Here is a 13,850-nt window from a genome sequence, read left to right as displayed (position 1 = left end):
AAAAAAGAAATTTGTGAAACATCTGTAGTGGTGATGAAAGCTAAAGTAGAGAGGGAGTGAAGCCTGAGCTAGAGGGGAAGATAAAGAGTGGGGATTGAAAACATCCCCATTGTCTCGAGTCTTAGCTGAATCACTGGGAATTTTTTCTCCATTTTCATCTCTGCCTCTCCCCCTCTTTCTACTCCTCTCCCCTCTTCCATCCCTCTCCTATTACTTCCTTTTAATTTATCCTGACCTGTACTGACACCAGATGAAAGGACCAGAGCAGGTGGAAAGGTCCAAAAAATCTGAAAAAAAAAAATAATTACAAATAAAAGATAAAAAACACAAATTCAAATGAACACACCCAACATTTGAAACTACACTTTTCTCTGTCAATGCAGATCAGTGTGACACAGGTCTCCATAGCAGGGTTGACTTTGATCTTAAAAGACCTGAGAGTGTAAAGTAGTTAGCCCTATTCATATTATGATGAGTATTTATGACGTTCATTAATATTTGTGACCAAGTATCATGAATTTCTGAACCCATTTTTAAATTTCTGAGATGAAATGTCACACCATATATGACATTAATTTGTACAACAAATTAAAAATAAATAGATGTGGCATCCCTGAAATAATTTATTTCCTTAAACTGAACTGCAATTATTTTTTTGTAATCTTGCCTTTCAAAAGCCTCTCTCCAAATGTGTGACCCTCAGTCAAGCTGCCTAGACTACCTACTCACCCAGAGCAGCAGGCAGAGAGAGACAAGAGACACTGAATTTGTGCTTGGTTTACATGTCCTACACTCACTGAGAAATTCAGTTGGGCCTGTGTTCTGACAATCTATGTTCATGAGACCTTTATGTTCCTGTGACAACACTGTGCTCCTAACTCTGAGCAGAGATACAAGAGTGAAAAAGGAAATGTTATGGTGCATAAATGAAAGCAGGAAAAGAGGCGAAAAATTCATGAAGTCAGCAAAGGGTTTTAGCCTTGTAAATCTGTAAATCTGTTTTATGTGAACACTGCTCAGACAATGCATTTTTGAGGGACAGTACAAAAAACTATGTTTGAAATATAAATAGAATGTGAAGAACAAAGACCAAGAGGTGATGAAGTGTGTAACGTGACACGGTAGCTGCAACTAACAGTTTATAGTCCCCAGTGAATATGACTGCGCTTATTTGAAGCAGTTATTTCAAAGTGCTGAGAACTCCAACTTTTTAACTTCCCTTCTCAATTCTGACAAGTCTGTAAGATTTCTGAGTCTGTGCAAACCATTATATTACAACTCTTAGAGCTTACAGCTGCAGCTTACTTTATCATGGTAGTAATACTGTGGTATTTGGGCAATTAACTCTCACTATGCTGAGTTTTGTGCTTACTCCTATAATAACAAATGGTTCATTTCTAATTTGGATTCAGCTTTAGTTTGGTTTCATACTATGCTGTCATTGAAAAACACGGCCTGTATGAGCAGTTTAATGATGTCTGCACAGGCACCCAGCTAGTGCCCGGCCAAGAAGAAGACAAAACCCATGGTGGAAACATGTACACTACTTTCATATATTTCAGTACCTGTAGAAAATCTTACAGAAAGGCCAAACATATACTGTATGAAATAGCCGAATTCATAATTTGTGGGAAAAGAGGATGATATAACATATTGTGTAGTGTCACAAATCGGCTGTTGCTTGGCATCCTGCTACATACAATGACTTGGGACAGATCTGAAGCAAGACACTGAAATAAACTGTGCAGAAGAGGTGATTTTACAGACATTAACAGTCTTATAAAATTCCAGTGTTCTCTAAAAAATTACTCAAGACAGGGAAAACTAAAATCTACCTGGTATTCAAAAGTACAGGTTTCACTGTGTGCACATGAAGATACCAGGAGCATGCTATCAATAGCAAAATATTTCCCCTACATTGCCTGGATGACCTCAGCTCACAAACTAAAAAAGTCTTTTATAGTTTCAAGATCCAACTGCAGAGACATCAAATTCAGATCTTCTGCTGTTGATGTATTAATTATTTTTTAAATATATCTTACAATTATTCATATATACAGTACAATTACCTGATTCTATTGCCACCCATATTGTTGTTTTTCAATAATTTTCAAAGGTTTTCAAATGAGGTCCATGATTGTACCCAACAGCTTAAGTATCTGGGTTTTAGAATAGGACTCTGTGAGGAGAACTTATTGAAGGATCAATTATTGCTGGATCACATTATAAAAAGACAGAAACAGGGTGAACCGGTGCAAAAAAGATGTGAAATCTTGGTCCTATCAGAAATTGCTAAGAACTTTGTCAAAGTCTGGAATTGATTCAAAATATTTAAAAACATATTTATATGCCTGTGAGAAGAATTGCTGGAAAAGTTGAAAATAAATTCAAGTAAAAACTTTAAAGCCATGAAGATTCTAGTGGCCAAAAAAAAAAACAAACCCAAAAATTTCATTGCAAAATTAGGATTTGAAGAAGTGGAGGACTGGGGAGCTTGCGATTCATCTCCTTTAACTTCATCCCTCAAAAAGTTAGGAATCTGTTTTAAATGGGCCATCTAGGTTCTCTCTCATCAGTGTAAAGAGAGAGGTGTTTTAGGAGGGCTGTTCATCTCAGCTGTCCATAGATGCCTCTGTTGGGTTGTAATCCGTAATTCTCTGCAGGAAGGGAATATTTATCTCAGTTGACTACAAAGCCTTGAGCTACTGTGTTAGACTTCAATGACTAAGTTTTAGATGGCTAAAATGATGACTAGCTTAGTTCTAAAAACCTATTTTTTAAACAGCAAGGTTAAGTGAGATGAATAGAGCCTTTTGTGTGAACCACTTCATCAAAAATCCACAGGAAAAAACAATGGTTTGACATGAAATTTTGACCAGCATATGTGTCACTGATTTTAATAGCACCAAGCCTTAATTCTGCACCTTTCTATTTCTACAGCACCTACTGGAACAGGGCACATGCTGACAAATGGTAATCCAGCATGCTTTTTTCATAAAATAATAAACAATAGAAATAGCATCAATGTCCTGATAAACTACTGCCATAAAGCCAAAGTGGCATAAATGCAGTTTTTCTTTTCATTATTCATAATGTACATTAATTGTCTACAGCTTGCAAATGTCCAAGTAGAAGATGTTAACCTCTCCAGAGCCAATCTTGTAACTGCATCATTTAAAGAACTCCCATTTAACTGTAAGTTGTAAAGGCAGAAGGAAAAATTAATTGCATCCTTCTTCTTCAGTTTGGGAAAAAGAAAACAAAGTGGATGTGAATTTTTGCAGTAAAGAGAAATTAGGAAACTGACCTACTGTGCAATACATTAGAAAACTGACTTACTCTGCAATACCTCAATTGTTGAGTTTTATCCTGTGAAATCAGTGGCAAATACAAGATGAAAAATGGGTAGCATGTATGTGTGTATGTGTGTGTCCTACTTAGAAAACAGTAGCATTAATCCCCTTTAAAGGTACCCAAAAAGGAAGTTTTGTTTTATTTATACCTTCAGGTGGCCTGTTTCACAGACACTGCATGGTAGTTTGCACAGAACATTTTTAAATCTTATATTAAATCTATTCTAATACTTATTGTGTGAAGGATCATGTGATAAATATTGTAACTAGACAGAATTAATTTTCTTTTATAAACAGTAACTTGCATTACAGATCAAGCTAGAAGCACGTTGCTGCAATTACCAAATACACAGTGTTTCATTGTAAAAGTCAGTGAGTTATTACTGTAACTCCCTGTGCCCACAAGAGCTGTTAGCATGCAGTAAGCCTAGAGTGCAGGCCTGGTGTGCAAAAATTCACAAGGGTATCTTGGTTACTTTCATTTGTATTGTTCTAAAAAAGAACATGCCTAGGATAGTGTAAACATTTTAGTGCTTTTGCACTCCATTATAACACAAAACAGAAAGGAAAAGTAGCATTGTCAATGCCATGCAAACTAAATTATTTGAGACAGAAACTCCAAATATTGAGTCAGTCTAAAAGTATAAATTACATAAAAATAGAATATAAAAATACTGCATGCAAGGTATACATGTGCAGTGCCTCCTACAAATCATAAAGTTACCCTGATTTAACAATGTGTGTCACATCTCTTTGACAATAGGACCTTCTATGCAAAACTCTGAGCAGAAACAGAGACACCTTTTTATTGAATGAACTCTACTGATGTGATGCTTTCCTACAGAACAAATTTACCCTCATTTCAGTCAGATTAAGAATCTCATTAATACTTGATTTGTGCTAGGTATCCCCTTTTTGTTGACCCTGAACATCACAAAGCACATGACTGACTCAAGGGAGGACCTTGAAGAAGGCAACCAATGTGACTGAACGGGCTGAAAAAAAGGCTGTTGGTATGGGGCACAGTGGGAAGACAGGGACCTGACTTTCACCAGGTTATTCAATAGTCACTGAGGTCCAAGAGTTATCATTGTCTTCTTTATGTCTCTTGTTCTTTAAATAATAATGGCCTGTACTGCCTTCTATAAACTATTGCCTGTCCAAAGGGCTACAAGCTGCTCTCAGAGGACTGTAAAATTAACTACAGAAATCTTGAGCTCTTTCCAGAGCTCCACCTTGACTTTGTTGCTCAGAGACTGCACATAAGTAGAGGTAATAATCACTGGCATCAGGAGAAGGCTACCTGGGAAGGACCACTGGTGTGAACCAATTTTAATCAGATCTTTGGGTATTTAAGGAGAAAGACTTTTGAGTGTGCAAAGAAAAAAAATGAAGAGTCTGGGGAGTGTCATCAATATTCCACTACATTTATACCCACTGTTGGTCATCACTCATAAGAAATTCACCTCTGCTTGTTCAAACCTCTGCCAAACAAGTCAGATAGATTCTGCTTACTATCATAACTGCATCAGAGAAAAAAATCCCAAAAAACAACAACAACAACAAAAAAACCAACCAACCAAACAAACAAACAAACAAAAAAAAAACCCACAAAAAACCCCAAAAACCAAAAAGCAAAAAAAAAAACAACAACAAAAAAACCAACCAACCAAACAAACAAACAAAAAAACCACAAAAAACCCCAAAAAACAAAAAGCAAAAAAAACCCCAACAACTTTGTTCCTGAAACAGAAATGCAACTGCCTAATGGTTGAGCCCCAGCACTCCAGCAGGCCAGCCATGATGTAAGGAGCCAGGAGACACACAGTGATGTATCAGAGAGGCAACTTATTAACTCTGTAGCCTTTGTCAAGAGGCAGGAGATAACATAGATCTGTATAAATCCAAAACCAAGAAAATTAAACTCTTAGGTATTAAACAAAAGTATTGGTTAAGCCCTGAGGGATAATCAACATAAGATTTTTGTTAATTCTCTATGACGTTAAAACATCTTTAAAAATCTCTCTGTGATTCTATCTATTAATCTACATATCTATATTATTATTCCAGAATACAGCAATGATGAAAACATGTTCTTTTATTCACACTAAGCAACCTGAAATTTACTTAGTAATTTGAAGGTCTATTTCATTATTTTTTTAATTGTTGGCAGATGATTCATTGAGATGAGAAATCACACTTCATTGTGCAAAAATAAACTTTCTCAGAAATACTGCCAAAGCTGCGGTATAAATGTTTTTGAAAGATTAAGTACGTTATAGAGATTAGTGTCATTTTGAAATAGAAAAAAAAATGGGGGAGAAGGTACAGATTATTCTAATGTAGACGTGCAAAACAATAATCTTCAAGCCATTTTACTCCTGTAATTGTTTAAAGACCATAAAAATAAGATTGGTACCTTCACAAAGGTCAAAATGTTGCACTTTAATCCTTATACCACTTAAAATCAGCATTTTGTTTTCTTCTGTCAGCCTGGATCTGAGTTCCAGGGAGCTACAAACTGGATAACTATGTAGACAGGGTCACAGATTACATAATTTTTCATCAGGAAATATTCAACTTTAGCCTTCTGCTCAGATATTCTGTAAGTACATAAAACATACAGGATTTGTCTTCAGAATGTGACAGAGCACCATGTCCTCTAAGACCAAGGGAAGTTAAAACTTCATCTGAGGGCAGACCTATCAGTCTGTATAATCCTACAATTGAAACACTATTAAGCCTTTTTATCTTTTTATCTTTTAAAACCCAAAATGCAGGAAAGGAAGAAAATAAGAAAAATTACACTATGAAGGAGAAACAAACTGCCACAGAACAATGTTTTAGAAAGCTAGAGAGCTAAGATATAAGTGACCTGCAAAGATATAATAAGGTAAAAATTTTAAACACTTTAGCCATCTTTCACATTTATTCCTGATAAAAGAATGTGATACAGTATTACCTCAAACCTGTTCATGCTCCTTTCCCCAGTAAGAATACAAATTACTAAGCCAATATGTAGAAAACTCTTGAGAGTCTAAAAAACAGAGTTTTGCAGAAGAAATTCCCAAGAGTTCTTTCCTGTTGCAGTGTAACCAAAGAAATTCAGGTTGGTTAGGCAGAGTGAAGGAAGGTCCACATGGTGCAAACCGCTTTTCACCAGAAGACATGGCTGTGTGTGTGGCTTCATGTGGAAATGTTTGGGCTGATGTGAGAGCCAGAATTCAGATTGCAATATTTTCAGCTGAAAGCAGAACAGATCAGTCTGGGCAGAAGAGGATTTGAATGCAGCTTCCCTGTTTCTGCTGCAGCATGACTTTGGGCAGAGCCTGTATCAACATCCCCTCCCAGCACCAGCCACACTTTTAGGGACTCTCCCAGTTAAGCCCAGAAATCATGAGGGAAAAGGAGCTGCAATTGCTCTCTAAAAATATACTATACTCTGAAGAGCAAAGACATGGAGAAGGAGCCTTACTGTTTAAGGTCAGCAGTGGCACAAAAAAAAAAAAAAAAAAGAGAGAAAAAGAGAATAAACTATATGAAAATAAATTTAGGATAGAAATTCAGTTTCTAAAAGCATAAAAAGTGAGGCTATGCCCCACCTTCAAGAGGTGCAGTGAGAGTTTACCCAGGTAAATGTAAACCAGAGTTTTTTGAATCTGAACAAAGTACGAAGATCAGCCTACTATCACAGCAAACAGACTTCATGACCACAGGCCACTCTAGTTCTAGCTCCCATATTGAAAAACATAAGAAGATAGTCTTTTACCAGTTCAGGCCACTACAGAAGCTAAAACCACATATTCATGAGTCAGCACACTGGATGCTACACAGTTTCTCATTTCTGTTCACCTATTCTTCTTCATTTGCAAGTAAATACTGATGATAATAATAGTTATGGAAGAAGAAAGAAAAACTGATTTCCAAAGAGTTCAGTTTACAACCCTTTATAAAGGTATCTTAAATCCCTGTACTGTTCTGAATACCAAAACAGATGTAAAGAAAAATAGAAGATGTCATTTCAGTCTAGACACCCATTACTTTCAGAAGCTAGGACAGTATGACTACATCCCATACTATATAAGGAATATAATGATATCATCACTTGCAGATACAAGCCTGCAATTTGTAGGCAAAATTTTTATTCATCTCAAAAGCACAAAAGGACAATTGTCTTTGACACTAACTATGGCTTTCTAAAACATTAGTCACAGCATAACTATAGAAGCACCAAGCCGAAACCAATTCCATCAACCCAGATCCTGCTCTGCCCACATACTGCACAGAGGTAGAAGGATTCTCTTTCAAAACTTGCTCCTTTATTCCTATTTTAGGTCCCAAGGCTGTTTGATATATATGAACTCCTACAACCTCAGAATGCTGCAAATGAAATGTATGTATGTTAATTACCATACTACTCAGACAACAGGTGCTTTGTGGATGAAAAATGGTGCTAAACAGAAAGTTTTAAGAATGCACTTTCTCAGACTTCAAGATAAGACTAGGTGAGCAGGATTAGCTCTTCACTCAGCAACTATCTGTACAAAATTACTCACACAACACACCTGCAGTATTAAAAGAAAGGACAAAAGGATCATTCTGGAAACTGTTAGCCTAGTTACTTTATTTCAGTGCTTTAGCAGTATCAAAATATTTTGCTTACTGGGAGTTGCACCTAATATAAAGAAAGCACTTCATTTAAATAAAAGGAGGGATGGAAATAAATAGAGAGGTGGAGAATAAAGTTTCAATCTCTCATTTCTTAATGGCTTGCTTTTAAATTAAATAATGAAAAAATAAGCAGGCTGAGTCTTCTTAAAATGTGGTGTAATGACCCAACAGATCATAACTATTTTAGAAAAGTCATCATAATCTATCATGGAAATATCTCAGCTGGTTTTTAGACACATGAATTATTGACCCTGTTATGCTGCCAAAAGTATTTTAACATGTCAGAGCAGAATTCATGCATAAATATGTGCAAAATATTTTTATTACAGTAAAACTGGAAAAAGCCAGTGTAAACACATAATAGTTATGTTTCTACAAAGATAAATGAATTTATTTATTTTTCAATGTGACTAATTGCATGATGTATACACTTACACTTTCTACTTTAAAGGAAGCTGTTACATTGCAAGAATATAAACATAAGCATCAGAAGCCTCAAATTTCCAAACACATTTGTAATTCTCTGAATTATATTTGCTTACATGACAGTGACAAAAGAAATATATCCCCTGTAACTTACTTTAGGTTCCACATCTGAATACATGGCATATCTTTATAGTCAGTTTTAGATCCTTAAATGTTCTTTATATAAAATACAGTTAGCAATCCCATCACAATAAAGTAAACAACAGAGAATATCACAGAACATTCAGCTCTTGAACTTCAGCATATTTCACCATATATCTCTCTGGAGGGAAAAATAAATAAAATAAATAAACAAACCCCAAACAAACCTACCCTGTCATCTGGAAAAATCTTTCCAAATTGTGTTTTACAGAACCAATATCCTGTCTGCACATCAGGGGCAGCCTCTGTTAAGCATTTAAGTGCTCTCAGTGAAAAGTAACAGTTTCTCCTCCAATCCTGAACTCTCAGTAACCATCACGGAAAGTAACAGTTTCCCACTCCTTGTCAGCCAGTGGGACTATTTAATCATCAAACAGAAACGAACAACCTTCAAGCAAATATCAGCTTCTGATTAATCTCCATCCCAATGAATTAGACTCATAAGAGGCAACCTGCTGCCTTGTTTACGCCTTTTTAATATGAAGAGCAGAAGTTGGATATAAGGGTTTTCTGCCCTTAGGGCTACAAAATATGCCTCATGTGGCAGTGAGCCAGCTCTCTGAGGGAGCTTTGCTGCTCCACAGCTATTTTCTAATGGATAAATTTAAGCAGACACACACAAAAACACACGAGTCACCACAATACATGGCCGGAGCTATTGTTTTTGTCTAAAGTCCTGAGAGCATCTGTATTCGTACCAAGGATCTCAAGGTTCCATCCAGTTTTGGTTTGGGCTTTACTTTTGGCTGTTTTGTTTATTTGGGATTCTTTTTTTAAATGCAACGAGGAGAGGAGGGGTGTCTGGATTATTATTTTTTTTTTCCCCAGATGACTTTCCCTCTATACAGCACAGCACATAAAACACCTCTCTTCAGGTTTAACTGATCTAGGCTCAATTAGTGCAATATTTTGCACACATCCAAGCAATCACAAGGCAGAGATATTTAGTGCAGTCCTCATGTGTATTGCACAGACACGTTTAGAAAGGAGTGGAAGGAGATTTCTTTAAAAAAAAAAAATCTCACAATGTAATTTACACAGTGTGGAAACGCCTACAAGGAGATGAAGTACCTGCACTGGGGAGATGTTCAGTTGTTCACTTCATCTTCCGTTGACAAGGAAACCAAACCGCACTTCATTCTCCAGGAAAACCTTCCACTGCCATCATTTGAAAATGTATTTATTTGTATATATGTATATATCTATAATCATCATCATCATGATAACAATAACCATCATAAAACACTGCTGGCAAAAGAATAAAAAGTGAAGGTGCAAAATGTGCAAAAGTAAGGATCATCTCTTTGGCTTTCTGTTTTGCTTTGTTATCTTTAGGAAGGAAAAAAAAAGTATTTAAAAATGATGACTGCAACATGCTGCAAGAAAAGTTTCAGATTATAAACAGGCATCAAAAACTGAAGAAGAGGAAAACCAAAAAACCCTGCTGGTTGCACTGTTAAAAAAAAAAAAAAAAAAAAAAGAAACAGTAACAAAAATAATAAAATTAACATCTTGCTCTGTGGCTTCCACCAGTATTGCAAGATTACAAACTCTGTGTAAACACTGCTGTAAAATGCATTTGCAATTCCCATCTCTTTAAGGAAAAAGAAAAAAAAAAAAAAGCCCTTAAAAAAACACCCAAAAATAAAAATAAAACAACACCAGAAAAAAATCCTCTGCAAAAAGAGTTAGAAACATGCCTTTTTTCTTATCTTTAAAAAATAAGCATCATATTTCACATCGCTTTTCCGTGCCACAACAAAACCAGTTGCATATATAGATATATAGCTACTAAATGTATATCAGTTGTTGCTGGACTGGCAAGTCTGTGTTATTAATATTATCATTTTTCATTCCCAGTGACTCCCGGCCCCAGCAGCACCTTTTGCTCACAGTTTAGTAACCATCGCATGCTAGGAAAAAAAAAACTTGTCATCAGCAAAAGATCAAATCCATTTAAACAATAATCAAAGAGGAAGAAAAAAAAAAAAAGAAAAAAAAAAAAGAAAACAAAAAAAAAAACAGGACAAAAAAGGAGGACAAGAATGTCAGCAGAAAGGTACTCACCGAGCGGGAGTAAAAGGGAGGAATAAAAATGAGAGTTACTATAAAATACAGTATGGCGGTGGAAGAAGGAATGAGGCGCTTTTTTTTTCTCTCCTCTCTAGTCTCTGCCTCCGGCAACCGCCACGTGATCCGGAGCCGGGCGGACTCGCAGCCGGGAGGGCGCAGCGGCGGCGCCGGGCGCGGACCCAGCCCGAGCCGAGCCCAGCCCGCTCCGCTCCGCTCCGCGCCCGCCGCAGCCGCCCGGCTTCGCCGCCGCCCAGCGCTCCGCGCCGCCGCTGCCCTCGGCAGGTGCCGCTGCCCCCGCGCTCAGACACGCTCTGCTCTGCTCCGCTCCGTTCTCTCACTCTCTGCCGCCGAGCGCGGGCACGCAGCCGGCCGTGCGGGCGGGGTGCGGAGGCGGGCGCGTCCTGCGCGGCAGCGCAACTTGCTCGCCGGCGCAGCGCGAACTTATCGCCTGACACCGCCCGCCTGTTGCCCTCCGGCCGCGGCGCCCCGGCCCCGCCGCTGCAGCGCCGCTCGCCCCGGGAGTGGGGCCGGCGGCGGGCGGAGCGGAGAGCCGGGGTTTGCCCTGGTGAGGGGTGAGGTGCCCCCGGCGGCGGCCCCGGTGCAGCACCGGGCTCCGAGGCGTGTGCGCCCGGGTTATCCCTCCCGCTGATCCGGCGGGGGATGGGGGACTGCTCGCGGGGGTACCGCGTGTGCGCGCACGGCAGGGGTAGCCCGCCGCCCGGCTCGCCGTCTGCACGGGATGCCAGCCCTGATTCCTCCGTGTGTGCGGGGGTGCCCCTCCCGCAGCTTCGGCTCAGCGTGGGTGCGCGTAGTACCCCGGCAGGCAGACAAGGCAGGCAGGGGCATCCCCTGCTGTAGCGCCAGCTCCAGGGCACCGCTGCTGCCGGTGCAACGTGGGCGGCGGGGGGGTTCCCCTGTGCCACTCCTGCTCCGGTGTGTGCGCAGCTCGGGGTGCTTCCGTGCCGAGCGCCGAGGTTGCAGTCACTTTGCGCCCAGTCATGTCTGAGCAGCGCTGCTCCGGCTTCCTCCGGAGAGCGGTTCCCATGTGCAGCGGGGGAGAGGACAGGTACCACGGGTCCCATCCCTTACTGCTTCTGTTTCCGGGCCTCTCCCCAGCTGCACGGCTTCTCCCTCCTCCCGTCCTTCCAGCGGCAGGGCTGATGCTTCCCATGACAAAGTTACTGGCCGAGGTGGGAATCGAGTGTTTTCGGAGGGGGCCATTCACCGCTGGGTCCGCTCCCGGGAGCAGCCCGCAGGTGCAGGTAGCGTGGCGCAGGGCAGTGGGCTCCGGCCGGGCTGACCCCGGCTGGGCAGCCTCCCTCGGCACCGCAGCTGCCCGCAGTGGTGGAAGGGTTTAGGGTCGAGCCCCTCCGGACTCAGGTGCGGCCCTGAAGCAGCTCCGTGGCTGGCCGGATAGCAGCTCTGTGTCTCCCTTTTCCTTTAACGTACAAAAAATACACTGGAGGAGACTGTGTGCTACTGTTGCTGAGAGTTCCCTCAAGACGCTTGCTTTTCCCTTTTTAGCTCTCCTCGCATGTCTCCTTATTAACAAACGCAGCAGTCGCAGGGAGCGGCGGCTGGGGCTGAGAGCAGCTTTGCTCCAGCTGAAGCAAAACCTGCTCAGCACTGCCAGGCCACAACCTGCCGCCTCGGCTGTGTCCTCACTTCACTGGCCCCAAAATGTTCTCGGCTAACAATCACACACAAACTAACTTATTTACTGCTTCAGCAGTAGAAGAAAGAGCCACAAAAGATAAATTAAGAGAGGAATAGAAGCACACATCTGTGAACCAGGCACAGTGATGGAGCAGTCCAGCCAGTATTTTCCAATACCCAATACTGCCCTGCCGTACTGCCTCCTCCCCCCTTCTTCTTCACGCACTTTTTTTTTTTTTTAAGACCCCGTCTCTTTTCATCCAGGTCAGGAGGCAGGAGATACTGTCAGGTTATTACTCTACAAAAATTACTCTGACCAGTCAGAGGATGCCCTGCTATATAAAAGACTGGTGAGGGCACCAGCCTTCCTTCTTCGCATCCTCACACAAAGATTTTCCCCTTGCCCTGACCGTTTCTTTCTTTCCTTTTCTGTATATCTTCCTCAGTGTTTCCAGAAAATTAAAAGAAGTGCTCCCTTTCTTCTTTGCTCTCAACTTCTTTTATGAAATACAAAAAGAACACTGTCCAAAGTTTAAAAATATATATAACCAGCTATGGTTGCTTGCTTGCTTTATGTTTTGGCACTAGGCTTGTTTTGGCATTTCATAATTTTCTTCCCCTGCTATGTTTGGCTCCCAGGAGCAGAGCTATACATCTGAGAAGGTTTAAAACAAACAAAAAAGCAAAATAAAGGAAGTCTTTAAAGATTAAAAAAAACCAAAAAAACCCAAGAAATTGGAGCTTTTAGTATGAAAACTAACCAACTTAACTGTACGAAGTTGCATGTACACGTGGCAATAAACTCAATCATATTGTCATGATAGTATCACAAACTGTCATGTCTTGAGGTTTCAGGTGTGGGAGGTGTATTTCCTTGGATGGTGCACTTCAATTTTGCCTAGCTCTAGGTACTGCATGTATAAATACATTTTAATGACTAAGGCTTTTTTTAACGATATTTAACTTAAAAACATATTTGCAAAATCAAGGCGTGAATAACAATCCTATTTTGTTGTTGCTTTTCAGTTTCCATTACTGTTTATGTACTTTTGAGCACATATGCCTTCCTGAAATAACAACAACAAAAGTTAAAGGATAGTGTTTTAATGATCCAGTGTTGTACAATAGATCTGACTTGTAAGTTATTTGTTGACACATATAGAGGATCAGAACATGTACATTTTGGACAATGTATTTTATGTATTATTTGTTCAGTAGATTCCAAGAACTAGGAATAAGGTAAACTTGCAAATATGTGTGTTCTTCCTCTCAGTGTGAATGTATTGACTGGTTATTCTGTAAGTGAATTAAAAAGTCATTATGATACACTTGGCAAATGTAAATATTCAAAGGTTCAGGGCAGCTTCCAGACCAGGTCTAGAACAGTGCTGAGGGGATCAGAAAATGTAAATAAATTACTTCCTCCTATAGCTAGCAGTAAAAATTGTGAAAATTAACTAGTTCATAAGA

General features: G+C 40.0%; 1 protein-coding gene across 3 annotated transcripts in view; it reads right to left on the bottom strand.

Annotated features, from left to right (window-relative positions):
- Positions 1 to 10,831, bottom strand: part of RALYL (RALY RNA binding protein like) — a 368,663-nt gene extending 357,832 nt beyond the window's left edge. For 2 of the 3 annotated variants that reach the window (XM_039695648.1, XM_039695650.1), the window contains exon 1: positions 10,719 to 10,831. The gene's annotated coding sequence lies outside the window, so the exon portion shown is untranslated. Of the gene's footprint in view, positions 1 to 9,722; positions 9,810 to 10,718 lie in introns of all 3 variants that reach the window. The other variant, XM_039695649.1, reaches the window with a different exon arrangement.
- Positions 10,832 to 13,850: the final 3,019 nt, after the last annotated feature.

Source organism: Passer montanus, unplaced genomic scaffold (assembly GCF_014805655.1).
Source record: "Passer montanus isolate IOZ18808 unplaced genomic scaffold, ASM1480565v1 scaffold90, whole genome shotgun sequence".
NCBI classification, from domain to species: Eukaryota; Metazoa; Chordata; class Aves; order Passeriformes; family Passeridae; genus Passer; species Passer montanus.
Note: the sequence above shows the minus strand (reverse complement) of the source record. Positions and strands in the feature narration are given on the sequence as shown.